Raw genomic sequence first — 17,305 nt, 5'->3', positions numbered from 1 at the left:
CATCCAGCCAACATTTATTGAACAGCCATTCCACAATAGGCACTGTCCTGGGCTTTAGGAATACGTAGATGGCTAAAAATATGGTCTCTCACTTCAAGTAGTCCACAATGAAAGAAGGGAGACACGACTGGTAAAGAAATAAAAATCACAATGTGAAAGGTGCAAAAATAGAATGTGGGCAAGCGTCTGTGGTCAGAGAAAGGGAATAAATCAACTGTACTTATAGGGGTTGGTGACAGCTTCCCAGATTTTCAAGACAAAACTCAGAAGATTCTAGAGTCAGCTAGACAGACAAAGCGTAGAAAAGGAGGCCCCAATAAAAAGAATAGCAAGGACACATGACAAAATATGTCAGGTTCCGGGAACCAACAAGAGTTTGAACTTGCTGGAGCATACAGTGCACGCAACTGTCTGCTGTTTCAGCTCCTTAAAAATGCATGCAAACTACACAGCCCCTTCGAAGGGTAACATGGCTGTACCTCTTGAAATGTAAAATGTGCGTGTCTTGCTTATACAGTAGCAACAGATGGGGGGGCGGGGAAGTGATCCTCTATAATGGAGTAAATAACCTACATCCACATAAAGAGATACTATGCAAACTAAATACTGTGTAAAAAGGCATGGGTATGTGCTCCGTATACTTATATGAGAAGATTTACAGTTACGGGAAGATCTCCAGAATATACTGTCAAGTGAGAAAAATCATGAGATAAAAAAGTATATAGATAGGATGCTACCTTGTGTGTAAGAGAGAAGACAATATAGGAATACCTATTCTTTATTCATAAAGAAACCCTGGGAGGATATAAAAGAATACAAGATATATAAGACAAAATAGGAATACCTATTCTTATCTATTCATAAAGAAACTCTGGAAGGATATACAAGAAACTAATATCTATAGGGGTGGGGGAGGGCAAAATAGATTAGAAAACAAGGGGTGAGATTTTGCAATGTATACCTTGTATATCTTTTATTTTCAAATCACATAAATGCATAATCTATTAAAAAGTATGACCAAATTTTAAAACGTTTCTGCCTCGTGGCCTGGCAATTCTAGTCTTGGTATCAATCACAATCACTCACTCACCCATGTGCATAAAGGATATTTATTGTGGTACTGTTTTGGTGGGTGAAAAAAAGAAGAAGAAACTGGAAACAGCAAAACGTCCATTGAGAAAATGATGGAATAAAAAAGTATGTTCATACTTTTGAATACCATGTAGCAGTTAAACCTGTGAAGTAGATCTGTCTACTAACATGGACAAATCCAAGACTCCCAGAAGGATGGGATACCATTACTATAACACACACACACACACACACACACACACATGCATACCCCAAGTAATGCTGTGCCATCTAAACTGAAATAATCCACACCAAACTGGTAACACTGCTTACATCTGGAAATGGTCTACAGCAGTAGTCAGTGATCTTTTATAAAGAGCCAGATGGTTAATATTTTAGGTTTTTCAGGCCTTATAAGGTCTTTGCTGTAGATAATCACAGATATGTCAAATGCAACCACAGGCAATCTATAAATGAATAAGCTGTGTTCTGATAAAACTTTATTTCAAAACCAGAGAGAGAGCCAGACAGGGACGGTGGGCCACAGATTGCCAATTGCCGGGTTAAAGAACCAAGGTAGGAGATGTTGGTTAAAAACTCTTTAATGATTTTTTTTTTTTTACAAGGAGATTCAAAGTAACTCTTACTTATCTAACTAAAGTTAATTAAAACAACATGGGTACATTAGTCTGCTGGGCCTCCATAACAAAATACCATAGACTAGGTGGCTTAAACAACAAACATGTATTTTCTAATTGTTCTGGAGGTTAGAAGTCCAAGATCAAGGTTCCAGGGTTGGTTTTGGTGAGGACATTCTTCTGGCTTGAAGATGCTGCCCTGTTGCTGTATCTTCACATGCTTTTCCTCTGTGCTCATGGAGGGAAAAAGAGAGACAGCACTCTGTTGTCTCTTCCTTTTTTTTATAAGGATATCGGTCCTATCAGATCAGGGATCCATCCCTATGATGTCATTTCACCCTACCTCCCTCCCTAAAGGCGCTACCTCCACATACAGTCACTTTGGGGGTTAAGCCTTCAACATACGAATTTTAAGGAAATGCAATTCAGTGTGTAAGAGTGGGTCAAGATTTGTCCCCTATAATAACAAAGCACATAAGCTCCTCTGTCCAGAATCCAAATCAGTCAAGATCATGATTGCTTTTGATAAAAGAAGGCCCAGCCAGAGGGCACCTGGGTGGCTCAGTCAGCTCAGGTCATGATCCCAGGTTCGTGAGATCAAGTCCCACATCACACTCTACACTGAGCATAGAGCCTGTTTAAGATTCTCTCTCTCCCTCTGTCCCTCTCCCCTACTCGCACACTCTATCTCTTAGAAAAAAAAAAAAAAAGGCCCAGGGATTATATCTTCCTTCCCTAACACTCTCTCCTCTTTCTCCCTGAGCCAGTGTTGCTGTCCTGTCTGGGTAGGAAGTCTTTACCAACCTCCCTCCCCGACTGACTCTCTCTCTCTCTCTCTCTCTCTCTCTCTCTCTCTCTGGATTCCTCCTCACCTATCAGAGGTGCTAGAAAGGCATGTGTTGAGAAAACCATGGCAATAGATCTATACCCCCTTTGGGATTTGTATCTTTGTATATCTCTATCTTTCCCTATTCATCTATCTATAACTATATCCAGAGAGAGAAATTATAAGGAATTGGCTTATGCAATTATAAAGGCTGAGAAGTCCAGACCCAGGAAAGTCAGTGGTATAGTTCCAGTCTGAGTCTGAGTCCGAGTTCAAATGCAAGGAAGACCAATGTCTCATCTTGAAGACAGGCAGAGAGAGAATACTTCAGCCTTGTATTCTCTTCAGGCCTTCAACTGATTGGATGAGGCCCACCCACATTGAGGAGGGCAATGTGTTTACTCAGTCTACTGAATCAAATGCTAATCTCATCCAGAAACTCCCTCACAGACATACCCAGAAATCATGTTTAACCAAATGTTTGGCACCTTATGGCCCAGACAAAATGACACATAAAATTAACCATCACATCACGTGACTAGAAACAACTCAAATGTCCACTGTTAGAAGACTGGCAAAATAAATTATGGGACAGCCACCAGACAATGGGACACTGTGTAATTGTGAATTTAAAAAAGAAAAAAAAGGGGTGCCTGGGTGGCTTAGTCAGTTAAGTGTCTGACTTCAGTTCAGGTCATGATCTCATGGCTCGTAAGTTCGAGCCCCGCATCGGGCTCTGTGCTGACAACTCAGAGCCTGGAGCCTGTTTCAGATTCTGTCTCAGTCTCTCTCTGCCCTTCCCCTGCTCACACACTCTCACTCTCTCTCAAATGTAAGTAAACATTTCCAAAAAAAATTTTTTTTAATTTTTTAACATTTATTCACCTTTGAGAGACAGAGAGTGAGCAGGGGAAGGACAGAGAGAGAGGGAGAGACAGAATCTGAAGCAGGCTCCAGGGTCTGAGCCGTCAGCACAGAGTCCGATGCAGGGCTTGAACCCAAGAACCATGAGGTCATGACCTGAGCCGAAGTCGGACACTTAACCGACTGAGCCACCCAGGTGCCCCTCAAAAAAAATTTTTTTTAAATAAAAAGAAAAAAAAATGAACTTCTCTAAATACTGTCATGGAAAGATCAAAAGTGAAAAAAGCAAAGTGCAGAATATGTGTAGAACATTTGAGGAGAAAACGAGGGAAAATTAGCATTTATATTTGTATTTTCTTCTATATGTGTAAAGAGCCTCTGGAAGGAGTCATAAGAACCCAGCACTGCTCTCCCATAAAGACAGGAACCAGGCACATACAGGACAAAGAAGAGAGGGGGGGTTTTTGCAGACTCCTCATATTGTCTAGGTTTTAACTATGAAGATGTAGTTAACTGAGAAGGGCCATGTAAATAACTGAGAAGGGAAAAACAAGTGTTGGGCACCTCCAGAGGGTCAGTCTGGAAGTCATCAGTACACATCCAGCCGGTAGTGAAAGCCTTGAAGGAAATGAGGCTGTCCAGGCAAATATGGAGACAAGGAAATAATGTGGAAGTCAGGCCCTGGGGAGCACTGACATCTCAGGCAAGGGGGAAGGAGGGGTCTTGAAGGAGCAGACAGAAAGGTAGAGAAGGGGAGAGGCAGGTGGTCTCTGAGGGCGTGTAATGGTCTCACGACAACGAGAAATATAAAGTACAGACTTAAGCATTCGGCGGTTGGATCATTTCTGGGATGATATATTTAACCAGATAGTCTGTATTGTGTTTGCACTTTCTGTAGGAAATAGATCATGCAGTTACATCTCTTCCCTGGAATTTCTTTAGCTGCTGTCAGTGCAACCTGATTTGAGATGTAAATAAACTGCGGAGATAATGCCGGGATCTCGGCAGACTCAGTTCTGCCACCCGCCCAGGACGAGGGCGGTGATGGATGGTGTGAGGACCACTGCATAATCTCTTCTGTTTTAATACTCGATTATCATGTCCCTCATCTTTCCCAGAACCCGACTCAACACATTAAAATCTCTTTGTTCCTTCCACAATGCTTGTATCTCCCTTGCATCTCCAGCCTCCTTTAATGCTGTTCATTATTGAAATGAACACAGAAAACCAATTACCCGGGTGGCAGCAGGAGCTGGTCATGTGCCCAACTTGGCCGCACTGGGAGCCTGATTCCCTGTTGAGGTAAACAAGAATCCCCATGCACAGCCGAGCGCCTCACCTGTCCTCAGGCTCCTGGGAGCCACCCTGATGCAGCCACAGGGCTTTAGACATTCGTGTTCAGCTAATTCAGTGCATGGTTGTTGTCACCAGATGCCGCGGGAGGGAGGGCCCGGCGTGCCTGAAGTGCCAAGCCAGGCAGCTCTGCAGGCAAAGCAGTTGTTAACACAGTGGTTAAGAGCACAGACTCTCAGAATACCTGAGTTCGAATCCAGGTTCTGCTAATAAAGCTGTTTGATTCTGGACAGATTCTTTTGTTTTATTTGTTTTTTTAATGTTTGTTTATTTTTGAGAGAGCATGTGTGTGTGCGCACGCACAAGTTGGGGAGGGGCAGAGAAAGAAAGACACAGAATCCCAAGCAGGCTCCAGGCTCTGAGCTGTCAGCACAGAGGGGCTGGAACTCACAGACCGCGAGATCGTAACGTGAGTTGAAGTCGGACGCTTAACCCACTGAGCCACCCTGGCGGCCTGACTTTGGACAGGTTCTTAACTTCACGATGCCTTGCCTTGGATCCTCACTTATGAAATGGAAACAGTAACAGTACCTCCCTGTTGTGGGTCAAATTGTGTCCCCCCTCAAAAGTTGGAAGTCCTAACCCCCAACACCTGTGAATGTGACCTTATTTGGAAATAGGGTCTTTGCAGATATCATCAAATTAAGATGAGATCCTGGTGGATTAGGGTAGCATCGAAGTGTGATGACCAATGTCCTTGTGAGGAGAGAGATCTGGAGCCACAGAGACAGACACCCAGGGGAAATACCATGTGATGGTGGGGGCAGAAATGAGAGTCATGCAGCCCCAAGCCAGGGAGCAGAGGGGGCGGGGGCCACCAGACGGGGCAGGGGCAGCCACAAGACGCCGGGGGGGGGGGGGGGGGCGGCATCCCCTAGAGGCTGCAGAGGGGGCACATCCTAGCCAACACCTTGATTTCAGACTTCCAGCCTCCAGAACGAAGAGAGAGAAAAATTTCTCTTAAGCAACCAAGTTTGTGGCAATTTGTTACAGCAGCCATAGGAAACTAATACACCCCCTCAAATGGTTGTTATGAGGATTAATTAATTATACAGACAAGCCATGCAAAGTGCCTAGCAGAGTGTCCAACATCTAGTGACTCATACAGAAGTGCAGGGTGATTGTTAACCTACAACCTACAGCTTCTGGTTGGTAAGCAAGTCATCAGTCCACTTCTGGTGCAGGTGAAGAGACCAGCTTCTCCCATCTACACTGCTTGAGTCACCTTTGCAGGGGTATTGTGAGAGGGAGGATATCAAGGGCATTTCCCTAGGTTGACAACTTTTCAGAGACTAGGCCGGTTTCTGCTATACCAAATAGTCCTGGTGGGATGAACTAATTCTTTAGTCAAGGTAACTGAGGCAAGGGGAGCACTGTGGGGACTAGGGACATTGATCTTAGAGTCGGACTATCCGGTTCAAATCCCACTCCCTCCCCTTACCAGCTCTGTGACCTTCAGCAATTCATTAACCTCTCTGGACCTCAGTTTCCTTGTCTGTAAAATGGGCAAAAGCTAGCATAAAGTATATAATAACGTATAGGTGAATATTCTAGAGAAGGTGGGGAAAAGGGAAGTTTGTTCAGGACCAACAGAGCCACTCTTCCTCCTACACGCACAGGCACACATATGCCTACTGTAATTACCTGTTCTTCTGTCTGTCTCTCTGTGTGGACTAAGCCCCTTCAAGACAGAAGATGTATGTTCTGAGCACCCTGAATGCACAGAGTAGTTGCAACAGAGAACACATACTGAACAAAGGGATAGCTTAAACCAAGTGTCTCAATCCTAAAACATGTACATTCCGCTTTAAGGTTTCTACTATGTCCACTTACTCCCTGAATTCTTGTTTTAATAAGTTCCTTTAAATCAAGGCTCAGCAAGCTGCAGGCCAAACCTGACCACACCCATCTGTGTACGACTGTCTACAGCCGCTTTCAAGCTTCCACGGCAGAATCGAGTAGTTGCAATACAGGCCATGTAGCCCACAAAACTGAAAATATTTCCTATTTGGCCCTTTACAGAAAAAGTTGGTCAATCCCTGCTGTCAATCAACTCATTTTTTTTTTTAATTTTTTTTCAACGTTTTTTATTTATTTTTGGGACAGAGAGAGACAGAGCATGAACGGGGGAGGGTCAGAGAGAGAGGGAGACACAGAATCGGAAACAGGCTCCAGGCTCCGAGCCATCAGCCCAGAGCCTGACGCGGGGCTCGAACTCACGGACCGCGAGATCGTGACCTGGCTGAAGCCGGACGCTTAACCGACTGCGCCACCCAGGCGCCCCGATCAACTCATTTTTTAATTTAAGTGCATTTTTAAATAGGAAACTTCATGTAACTAAGGTAATTGGAAACCAGTATTCCTTGCTATACGTGGAAGGCAACATTCCAATCAATATGTAACTACTGAAATAAACCACAGACCAGCTAAAAGTACTTACCACGCCCCAGGAAGCCAGGTTGCAGTGCACAAAGCAGAAGCGAGGACCGAGGTGACAGGATGGTGAAAACTTGGTAGCTGGCTACTCTGCAGGAACCAGTGTAGAGAGAAAAAAAAAGAACATGTTAGTACTGGATCTTGAAGGACAGCCATTCAATAGCATGGAAGGAGGAAAAACATGCCAGTAAAGGAGTCAAAGAAGAAACACTTGGGGGCAGAAGATAAACCACAGGTTTTAAGAGCAGGAACTCAGAGACCACACAGGCAAAGGGTCCACTGAGCGAGGTAGTAAAGGCTCCTCAGAGATGAATGAATAAATAGATAGATAGATAGATAGATAGATAGATTTTTCAACATCTCAAAGTAGTAAGCATAATTTATAAACTGGATTAGAAAGTACATCTCAGCACGTTTATAATGAAAACAGCTGATGCTAATGAGAGCAATAACATTTAAATAGAAATCTGTTTACCTTTGGGAGATTCACGCAGAACTTCAATGAGGTCCTGATTGATTTAAGGGCCAGGGACTGGACTGATTAAACTTCCTGAATTTAGGGGGGGGGGGGTCTCAAAGGGTAGTTGGCTGAGGTACAAAGGCACACCGACAACCTCGCAGCCTAACCAACCAGTGATTGGGAGTAATTAGAACCAGGTGGAAAAGAGGTCACAGTGCCCAACCTGGCCATATGCTATGGTTCTTTCCTTTATGAGCACCACAGACTCCTCGAAAAAGCTGAAGAAAGCTATGCCCCTCCTTCCCAGAAAACTGCACAGAAATACATACACCAAAACTTTTGCATTTAAATTTTTTTCTATGTTGGAAATATATTTTCTACACATGAAGAAAAATTAAAAGCAATCTTTTTTTAAAAAAAGTCTTGGCCTCATTTTTTTTATAACACGTTAAGATTCAAGGTCTATTTGAGTGGTAGAGGGAATAGATCTAAAATTGCACATAAAGCAAAAAATTTCAATTCTTCTCAAAATCTCATTTTAATGAGATTTCTGTGATTTCTTGGCTTGAATAGAAAGTTGGAACTGTGCAGTGGTCTTTGCAAGTATCAAAACCAAATCAACTTCATATTTTCATTTAAATGGCACCCGCATCGTCAAAAACCCTGAGCCCCCGAAATGCACAGGAAAAAGAAAAAATTAATATTCCCGTAATTCACTTTGCCAACCTTGTGTTTGTGTCAATAAACACCAAATCCTCCAAAATATTTTTAACATTGAATTTGTGTCAATTGTTTTCTTTTGTCTTTAAGTAATGAGAGAAATCCTTACAAATCATGTTTAAATTTGAAGATGGTCTGAGAATAAGTAACCCTTGTTAACCTTAAAAATCACACTGCCAGGGGGGCACCTGAGTAGTTCTGTTGGTTAAGTATCTGACTCTTGACTTCAGCTCAGGTCATGGTGTCATGGTTCGTGACATTGAGCCCCAAGTCGGGCTCTGCGCTGACAGTGCAGAGCCTGCTTGGGATTCTCTCTCTCCCTCGCTCTCTGCCCCTCCCCCACTCGTGTGTGCTCGCTCTCTCACAAAATAAATAAACTTTTAAATACATAAATAAAAGTGCCAGTTATTTTACCAGGAAAAATGGGTTTATCTGGGAGTAGCAGAGAATTGCAACCTAGGACCAGCAAGCTTCGGCAGAACCACAGGCAAGTCTGGAGAACAAAGGAGAGGAATGCTCTTTTCTAGGGGAAAGGGGGAAGTAGGGAAGGCCCTTCTAAACGAAAAGTCCACTGGAGGAAAGTGGGAGTCTGAAGTACAGTGGCTTCTCATTGGCTGAGCTGTGACCGCCTCCCATTGGCTGGGCTGTTGCCAGGTCTTCCTCCTGCTGGAGCAGTAAAGTACTAGCTAAGGTAGCCTATCCCGTGCAAGGTGCGTCTCTTCCTGCTGGCTCTGTCGTTGACTAGCGCTGAGCATGAGAGCTCCCCCTGCCGGCCTCCCAACTCCATCCTAAACAAGGTTTCCTTTTATTAACCTTGTCTTATCTCCCCCCCTTTGATAAAGATCTTTCTTTGAAAAGCACTGCTGATAAAGATTCAAGTTTTCTACATTTAGTGGTACCTCAGTACCAGGCAGGACCTTTCCTGGTTGTCGCGCGTAGCAGCTGGAAGCTACTTAAAGCCACACTTGAGTAACAAGGAAGCTTGGAAGGAGAAACTCTCAGGCCCTTCCCATCTGTGGTCCATTTTTTGTCAAGATGGTTAAGCACTGCAGACCATCTCGAGATGTTGCGCCAACATCATCTTCTTGGGTACATTATCTTTAAGAAGTCTGACAGGCAACAAAATACAAAACTTCAAATAATTATACACCAGAAATAGTAACATGACCATTCCAAATTGTATGGTGGTTCTAAATCAGGACTCTAGGTCTGAAAGTAGGCAACTGAAAAATTACTTATTGGCACTTATTCCAACCTCAGGGATAAAGGTGCTCCCCCAAAGGAGGCAAATCTGGACTCACGTATGCCTTCTAGAAGTCTCCACTTAAAGCAGCCATGAAAGCAGAGTGGTGGATGCTGCAAGAGCACACTCAAAGAATTAACCAAGTCGGGGGTGCCTGAGTGGCTCATTCAGTTAAGCATCCGACTTCAGCTCAGGCCATGAACTCGCATTTCATGAGTTCGAGCCCCGTGTAAGGCTCTGTGCTGACAGCTCAGAGCCTGGAGCCTGCTTCGGATTCTGTGTCTCCCTCTCTCTCTGCCCCTCCCCTGCTCACACTCTGTCTCTCTCTCTCTCTCTAAAATAAATAAACATTTAAAAAAAAAAAAAAAAGAATGAGCCAAGTACATTTGGGAAGATAATAGTGCAGGTATAAAGAGGAAACAATCACTGATGAACTTTGGGCAAAAGAGCAAAACTTCAAAGACATTTTAAAGTCGTACTCATAACAAAAGAACTGTTTGCACCAAATATTATCAATAATACAGTCTGTAAAGTCATAAATTTAAAAAATCATGAATATGAATAAGAATTCAAAGTCGGTTAATAGTTCAGATGACTTGTAGATTCTGAACTTTCTAACCCTTCAGGAAAAGCAAGTGAAAGATGATTTTGTCCTGAGATCAAGACGAGGCCATTTCCAAAACGCCATAATCAGAAAAGGAAGTTTCTGGGGCGCCTGGGTGGCTCAGTGAGTTGAACTTACAACTTCAGCTCAGATCATGATCTCACAGTTCATGAGTTCAAGCCCGGCATCAGGTCACTGCTGTCAGTGCAGAGCCCGCTTCGGATCCTCTGTCGCCCTTTCTCTGCCACTCCCCTGCTCATGCTCTCTTGCGCTCTCTCTCTCTCTCTCTCAAAAATGAATAATCATTTTTTTTAAAAAAAAAAGGAGGGGGCTGCCTGGGTGGCTCAGTCAGTTGAGCATCCAACTTGGACTCAGGTCATGATCTCAGTTTGTAAGTTCTAGCCCCACGTCGGGCTCTGTGCTGACAGCTCAGAGCCTGGAGCGTGCTTCGGATTCTGTCTCCCTCTCTCTGCTCCTCTTTTGCTCTCTTTCTCAAAAATAACTAAACATTAAAAATTTTCAAAAAGAAAGAAAGAAAGGAAAAGAGGTTTTCCCTTTCACCAGGGCTTGGAAAATACAGACAAGGGCATTATCTTTCCACAAAAGACAGAAAAGAAACAACACTGAGAAAAGGTACACAGGCCTAGTCTCGACATCTTGGGAAAGCTGTCTTATCAGATGCTGTCCTGTTCAATTCTGGGAAACCTTAACTTTCAGGTCACCAGATGGTGTGCGGGTTCAGTCAGGGCTGGGTGCTTCCTTTAGATGTTTTATGTGACTCCAAGAGTCTATCCCCTGGAGTTCGGTGGCACAAAGCAGTTCCTGATACGGGCTTTTCACTGAGGTTGAAATCTTTTGGGAGGTGTCTTTTCAAATAGATGAACTCTCCAGGTAGCAAAATGTGATGCCTGAGGTCATTGTCTCCTGGAAGCCAACTGAAAAGATTCCTCCACCAAAGCGTGGTTATTTTTAATAGCAGCGAATCAGGCCTTTATAATATTGAAGTATATCTCCTTTTAGCAGCTATGGGTCAAAGGAGGCAGGGGCCAAGTACATTGGTTGCCCTGGGACTATCTCAAAGGGTGAGAGGCCATGAGTTCCAAAGGGGGTGGATCTGAGATTTAGAAGGACCAATGATAGTATTTTTGGCCAAAATATTTGGGGGTCTCTGCACATTATGCCAACTGAGTCTAATAGTGCCATTAGTATGTTTGACTAATCTTGAAAACTGAGGATGGTACAATGAAAGCGTTGTAAAACCAGCCAAAAAGCACACACCTGACCTGTAAATGGGTTCCTTGGTCACCATGAAGTTCAAGAGAAGTTCCCCAGGTAACAGAAATTTAGTTACAGAAACACTGGCCTATCTACAAGAGAAATCTTTGGTCCAGTAGAAAACATAGAAACCATGACTAAAATATATTCATATCTGTGAGACAGGGAAGCTATATGAAATCTATTTACACAATCAGGTTTCCCTAGATTATACTTTGGACAGTGGGGAAAGTGATGTAGGTACTATCTGGGGCCTTATTAATATTTCCCCACCAATACTGGTTCATAAATGCTATCATTTTGTCACTAGACCAATGGTTTCATGAATATACAATGGTAAACAATGGGAATTTTAGAATTTCTTGTAGGACTGGATTGTTATTTGATCCAAATCAGAGTTCTCTCTTTTTATTGAGCCAACAACTATTAGATTTCCAATACTGTTTTTCCCTATCTAGGGCCAAATGTTGGGTATCTCTGGTCAATTTTTCCAAATTATCATTTGGGTGAACATCACTTTGGAACATGACAGAGGTTTGGCTGTGGGTTTCCTTGGAAGCAGTGCTTTTTGTCAGAAATATCAGGGAGGCGGTTTACTTTGGTCTCCAAGGAGTAGAGTCTAGAATGCCCAGGAACCTTAACAGGCAGAGAGCCAGCAAAAGTATGGCATCGAATAAATTTTGGACATAGGAGCCATTTTAAATTTTATTCCCATTGGAGATAAGGAAACCTCGTTGTTTCCATAATATTCCAAAGTCATGAACTACCCCAAAGATATGCTGACTATAGGTATAAATGCTTAGGGTTTTCTTGGCTAAAGTACAAGCCCAAGTAAGGGCATATCAGTCAGCCTGCAGGGCTGAAGTATCCAAAGGTGAACTTGTCATCTCAATGACTTCAAAAAGAATTGCAATAATAGACTCAGCATGTTTACCATTTCATCCTTTAAACAAGAACTATTGTATACCAGGCGCTCAGTCGGTTAAACATCTGACTCTTGATTTTGGCTCAGATCATGATCTCATGGTTCACAAGATCGAGTCCTACATCGGGCTCTGCCTGCACTGCAGTTCTTGGGACTCTCTCTCTCTCCCTCTGCCCCTCCTCTGCTCACACTTTCTCCCTCAAAATAAATAAATAAATAAACATTAAAAACAAACTATCAGTATACCATGAAAATTCTGCATTGGCTAGAGGAGTTTCCTGTAAATTTCCACAGGGAGTCAAAAGGTAATCTATTAGGGTTAAGTGGTCATGAAGGGTTTCATCTGGGTCCAAATGTGGTCTTTGTTTCAAGATCAGATCCTAAGTATAGAACCTGAGTTTAAGCTAACTGCAATTTTTCTTTGGAAACTGTGTCCCTTTAAAGCCAAAAGTCGTAATAGGTGAATGTAGTTTCCTGTGAAGAGGTTTAAGAAGGGAACAGAGAATCAAATCATCTGCATATTGCAACAAAGGAGAGCCTACAGAAAACTTTCTATCAACCAAATCAGCTTTTAAGGTTTGTGAAAAGTAAAGGCTCTGTAAAACTCTGGGGCATTACTGTCCAGATGTATTTCTGTTCTTCCCAAGTGAAAGCAAAAAGATACTGGCTATCCTTATCAACAGGAATACTAAAAATGCACCGTGCATATCATTTGCAATGGAAAAATTGCTTTCAGTGGGAATGGATATCGGTACCATAACGGGGGTTAGGAAAACAGGGTGCCGAGGGATAACTGTTATTTATTGCTCGCAGGTCCAGGACAAACTTCCATCCTGTTACTAGACTTTCTCACAAGTAAAATGGGGTGTTACAGGGACTAGTGCAGGGGCTCAGGAGGCCCTGAGTGTTGTAACCTTCTATATAGGCTTGCTGTTTTCAAGGGCTTCTTTATTTATAGGGTATTAATGAATTCTGAAAAGAGGTTTTGAGGAGTCTATTTGAATCTTGATGGGAGGTACACAGTAGATTCCAACAGGAATTCTGCCCATAAAGAGGATGGTAGCTGACCCAATAGGAATAAAATGATCAGTGTCCCTAGACTCAGCTAGAGTGCCACATCAGAGACAGAACAAATAAAAGATGTCAAAGGGGCATTCAATTCCCCCTGGTTGGCTATTTTGGTTACTACTCTCAAATTCTAGAATTATTTTCCTCTTTTGGGAGAAAGAAATTCTGGCATGATTGTAGATACTTTTCTAAGAAATCTTGGCCCAGGAGTGCTGCCTGGGTGGCTCAGTCAGTTAAGCATCCGACTTCAGCTCAGGTCATGATCTCATGGTTCATGGGTTCAAGCCCTGCATTGGGCTCTGTGCTGACAGCTTAGAGCCTGGAGCCTGCTTCGGATTCTATGTCTCTCTCTCTCTCTCTCTCTCTCTGCCCCACCCTGCTCGCTCACTCTCTCTCTCTTTCTCTCTCTCTCAAAAATAAATAAACTTGAAAAAAAAGGAAAGAAATTTTGGCCCAATAAATGAACAGGGACAGAGGAACTAAGGAGAAAAGGGTGCATATCTTTCAAAGGGCCTAGACAAAAGGGAATCAATTCAGAGACAGGAACCTGTTGAGGTTTGTTAGAGACCCCTAGTACTTGAACTGTTTTAGTACTCGAAAGCAGGGTGCTGCTTTAGAGCAGTGGGGCTGGGCACTGAGAGTGTAGCTCCAGTGTACATAGGGACAGAGACAGATTCATTCGTAATCTGGAGAATGGTTTCGCCGAGCCGATTAAGAGTAAGGATTGAGAAGTTCCTCGGAGCCTGTCCCTGGGAATTGGGAGGACACTGGAAAGACTGAGCAGAAGGCTGAAAGTGTCTGGAATGCTTAAATTGGTAACATCTTAAACCAGTGCCCTGGCTCTTTACAATAACAGGAGAAACCAGAAGGTTTTTTATTTTGTTTAAGGCCCTTCATCGGCTGCAGTTAAAAAAATGGAGAATTTTAGCAGTCTTTTAGTCAACTCATCTAGGATATGAGCAAGCAAGTTGCCAAATTAACTAAATCGAAGTGGACAAAAGACACCCCCCCCCCCATTCTATCCTGACCCTTTGGTCTGATTCCTTCTGGAAGCAGGCTGTTCCAAACAGAAGAAAGAAGAAACCAACTCAGCCCATTAATAAACACAGTTTAGGGAGCCTGGATGGTTCAGTCGGTGAAGTGTCTGACTTCGGCTCAAGTCATGATTTCACGGCTGGTGAGTTTTAGCCCCGCATCAGGCTCTGTGCTGACAGCTCAGAGCCTGGAGCATGCTTCAGATTCTGTGTCTCCCTCTCTCTCTTCCCCTCCCCCCTCCTCTCTCTCTCTCAAAAATAAACATTTAAAAAATTTTAGTAAATAAATAAAAATAAACACAGTGTTAAATGCTACTCACTCTGGTGGGTTCAACATCTAAAAAAAGACCAGAATTTTCTTTAAAGGCAATTTGGAGTTGGTTGTAATAGTCATGAACAGGTTCATCAGGCTTTTATGTGCAAGAATGAATTTGGTTCCAAGCTCAAATTTGGCTTAGAAGAAGCTACAGTAACTGTTCAATGGTGATTTCCAGTGTTCTAACATCTTGCCAAAAGTTAGGGGTTTCTCTAAATCCCCTTCAATCCTGAATCCCAGTTCCCACTGGGCTAGTTTTATCCACTGTTGGTCTGGCCCTCAGCAACAAGCATGTAGACTAATTTCTAGAAATCTGAGAAAGCAGGTTGGGAAGTCTGGATAACTATGTTAAATTGTTGAGCAAACCTATGGGAGTCCTCAGCTACGTTAGGAAACTCATGAACTATGACTGCAATTCAGCCTTAGTCCAGGGAACATAAAGACCTGGGGGGGGGGGGTATTTGGATTCTCAAAAGACTTAACTTTGAAAGGGAGGTTTTAACAGGTTCAGGAGAGGAGGGAGCAGGGGGAGGTTCAGTGGAAAAGGGAAGTTCAGCAGAGAATAGAGGAAAATGGCCCAGGAGGCAGGGACTGGACACATGGTGGCTGCCCTGTGTCAGGAAACACAAAGGAGGGGAAAAGAGGCCCCAGAGTCATTTCCACTTCTTTCAATTGTCTGTCTCAGTTAATTTAGAAATAACGTACTATTTTGCAAAGAGGCAAACTTCGAATCCAGAAAGCATTTAGAAGCCTCAAGTTACCATTTAAAATAGGAATCGCATTCAGTTGTTTGTTTTTATTTTAGGAGCCACAGCTTCCTAGTTTAATTTTGAGTAAAATAAGTTTGGGGAGATCAGAAGTTCTCCACAATGGCCATTGATGTTCTAAATTACTTTTGCTGAGGGGCGCCTGGGTGGCTCAGTCAGTTGAGCCTCCGACTTCGGCTCAGGTGATGACCTCATGGTTAGTGAGTTCGAGCCCCGCGTCGGGCTCTGTGCTGGCAGCTCAGAGCCTGGAGCCTGCTTCCAATTCTGTGTCTCCCTCTCTCTCTCTGACCCTCCCCCGTTAATGCTCTATCTCTGTCTCAAAGATAAATAAACATTAAAAAAAAATAAAAAAAATAAATTACTTTTGTTGAGTTGGTCCATTTCGTTAGAAATGTGCATGAGGAGGGACCATAGTTTTTAAACAAAGCCAGCATTGTCCCAGCAGGAGGTTACCCTCAAGCATTTTGATGACTGGGATCTTATTTTTTTTCAAGTAGGCTTCATACTCAGCATGGAGCCCAACAAAGGGCTTGAACTCAGAGCCATGAAATCAAGACCTGAGCTGATATCAAGAGTCAGACACTTAAGTGACTGAGCCATCCACCAGACGCCCCAACTGGGATCCCATTTCTTAGAGGCAGATTTCTAGAGCAAAGAGAAAAATTCCTAAACGGCACAGTTTCAACAGGAGTAGCCTGGTTCCAGAGGAACCAGACCAAAGACCAACACAATTCCAATGGGCACAGTCCGGTCCCAAAAAGAACTCGGACCAAGAGCCAAACAAGGACTCTGAGTAAGGACAAAGCCTTAAATAAAGCATGTAGAGCTTGGACACAAAGACAGCAGAGCTCGAAATCCAGGAGAAAACTCACCCTCAGACTCCAGGGTCCCCAAGAAAGCAATGAACTCAGTTGGCTCCGTGGGTGCTGGCACCTGTTCACTCACCAGCCTCAGAGTTAATGGGGTGGGGTGGGGGGTCTTCTCTGGATCCCACTCTGATCACTAAGTAACATTAACCTTAAAAATAAAACGGCCAGCGGGGGGCACCTGGTTGGCTCCATTGGTTAAGCCACGACTCTTGATTTCCGCTCAGGTCATAATCTCACAGTTTGTGAGTGTGAGCCTGCACCGGGCTCTGCGCTGACAGCGCGGAGCCGCATGGGATTCTGTGTGTGTGTCTCTCTCTCTCTCTGCCCCTCCCCAGCTCAGGCCAGCTCAGGTTCCCTGTCTCTCTCTCAAAATAAATAAATAAACTTTAAAAAATAATAATAAAACAGATATCTTACCATCAAAAAGGAGCCTATTTTAGACAAGAAAGCCACTGCAAGTCGGCAGAACAAAGGAGAGGAGCTTTTTTATAGAGGAGAGGGGAGGAGTTAGAGGGGCTGTTATAAACAAAGAGTCCATTGGACTAAACTGGGAGTTTTAAGTACAGTGGCTTGTCATTGGCTGAGTTGTGAGAGTCTCTCATTGGCTGGGCTGTTGCCAGGAGAGGAGGCAAGCCTCTTCCTTCGGCTGGGGTAGGGAAATAGTATCTGTGTATAAGATGCATCTCTTCCTTTTGGGTCTGCAGTTGATAAGAAGCGATAGGGTGTGAGAGCTCCGCCTGCCTCCCGATTCCATGACTCCATTCTAAAGAAAATTCCCTCCTGGGGCGCCTGGGTGGCTCAGTCAGTTAAGTGGCCAACTTCCGCCCAGATCATGA

At 43.6% G+C, this 17,305-nt stretch overlaps 1 long non-coding RNA gene across 2 annotated transcripts; it reads right to left on the bottom strand.

Annotated features, from left to right (window-relative positions):
* Positions 1 to 4,276: 4,276 nt before the first annotated feature.
* On the bottom strand, positions 4,277 to 16,994 carry LOC125927953 (uncharacterized). Of its 2 annotated transcripts, none has more exons than XR_007459507.1 (3): positions 16,887 to 16,994; positions 7,193 to 7,278; positions 4,277 to 4,881 (listed from the first exon to the last, which is right to left on the bottom strand). It is a non-coding gene; the product is annotated as an uncharacterized LOC125927953 (long non-coding RNA). The 2 variants fall into 2 exon arrangements; XR_007459508.1 differs by lacking the exon at positions 16,887 to 16,994 and adding an exon at positions 7,664 to 7,957.
* Positions 16,995 to 17,305: the final 311 nt, after the last annotated feature.

This window comes from Panthera uncia, chromosome E3, assembly GCF_023721935.1.
Source record: "Panthera uncia isolate 11264 chromosome E3, Puncia_PCG_1.0, whole genome shotgun sequence".
Classification (NCBI taxonomy): Eukaryota; Metazoa; Chordata; class Mammalia; order Carnivora; family Felidae; genus Panthera; species Panthera uncia.
Note: the sequence above shows the minus strand (reverse complement) of the source record. Positions and strands in the feature narration are given on the sequence as shown.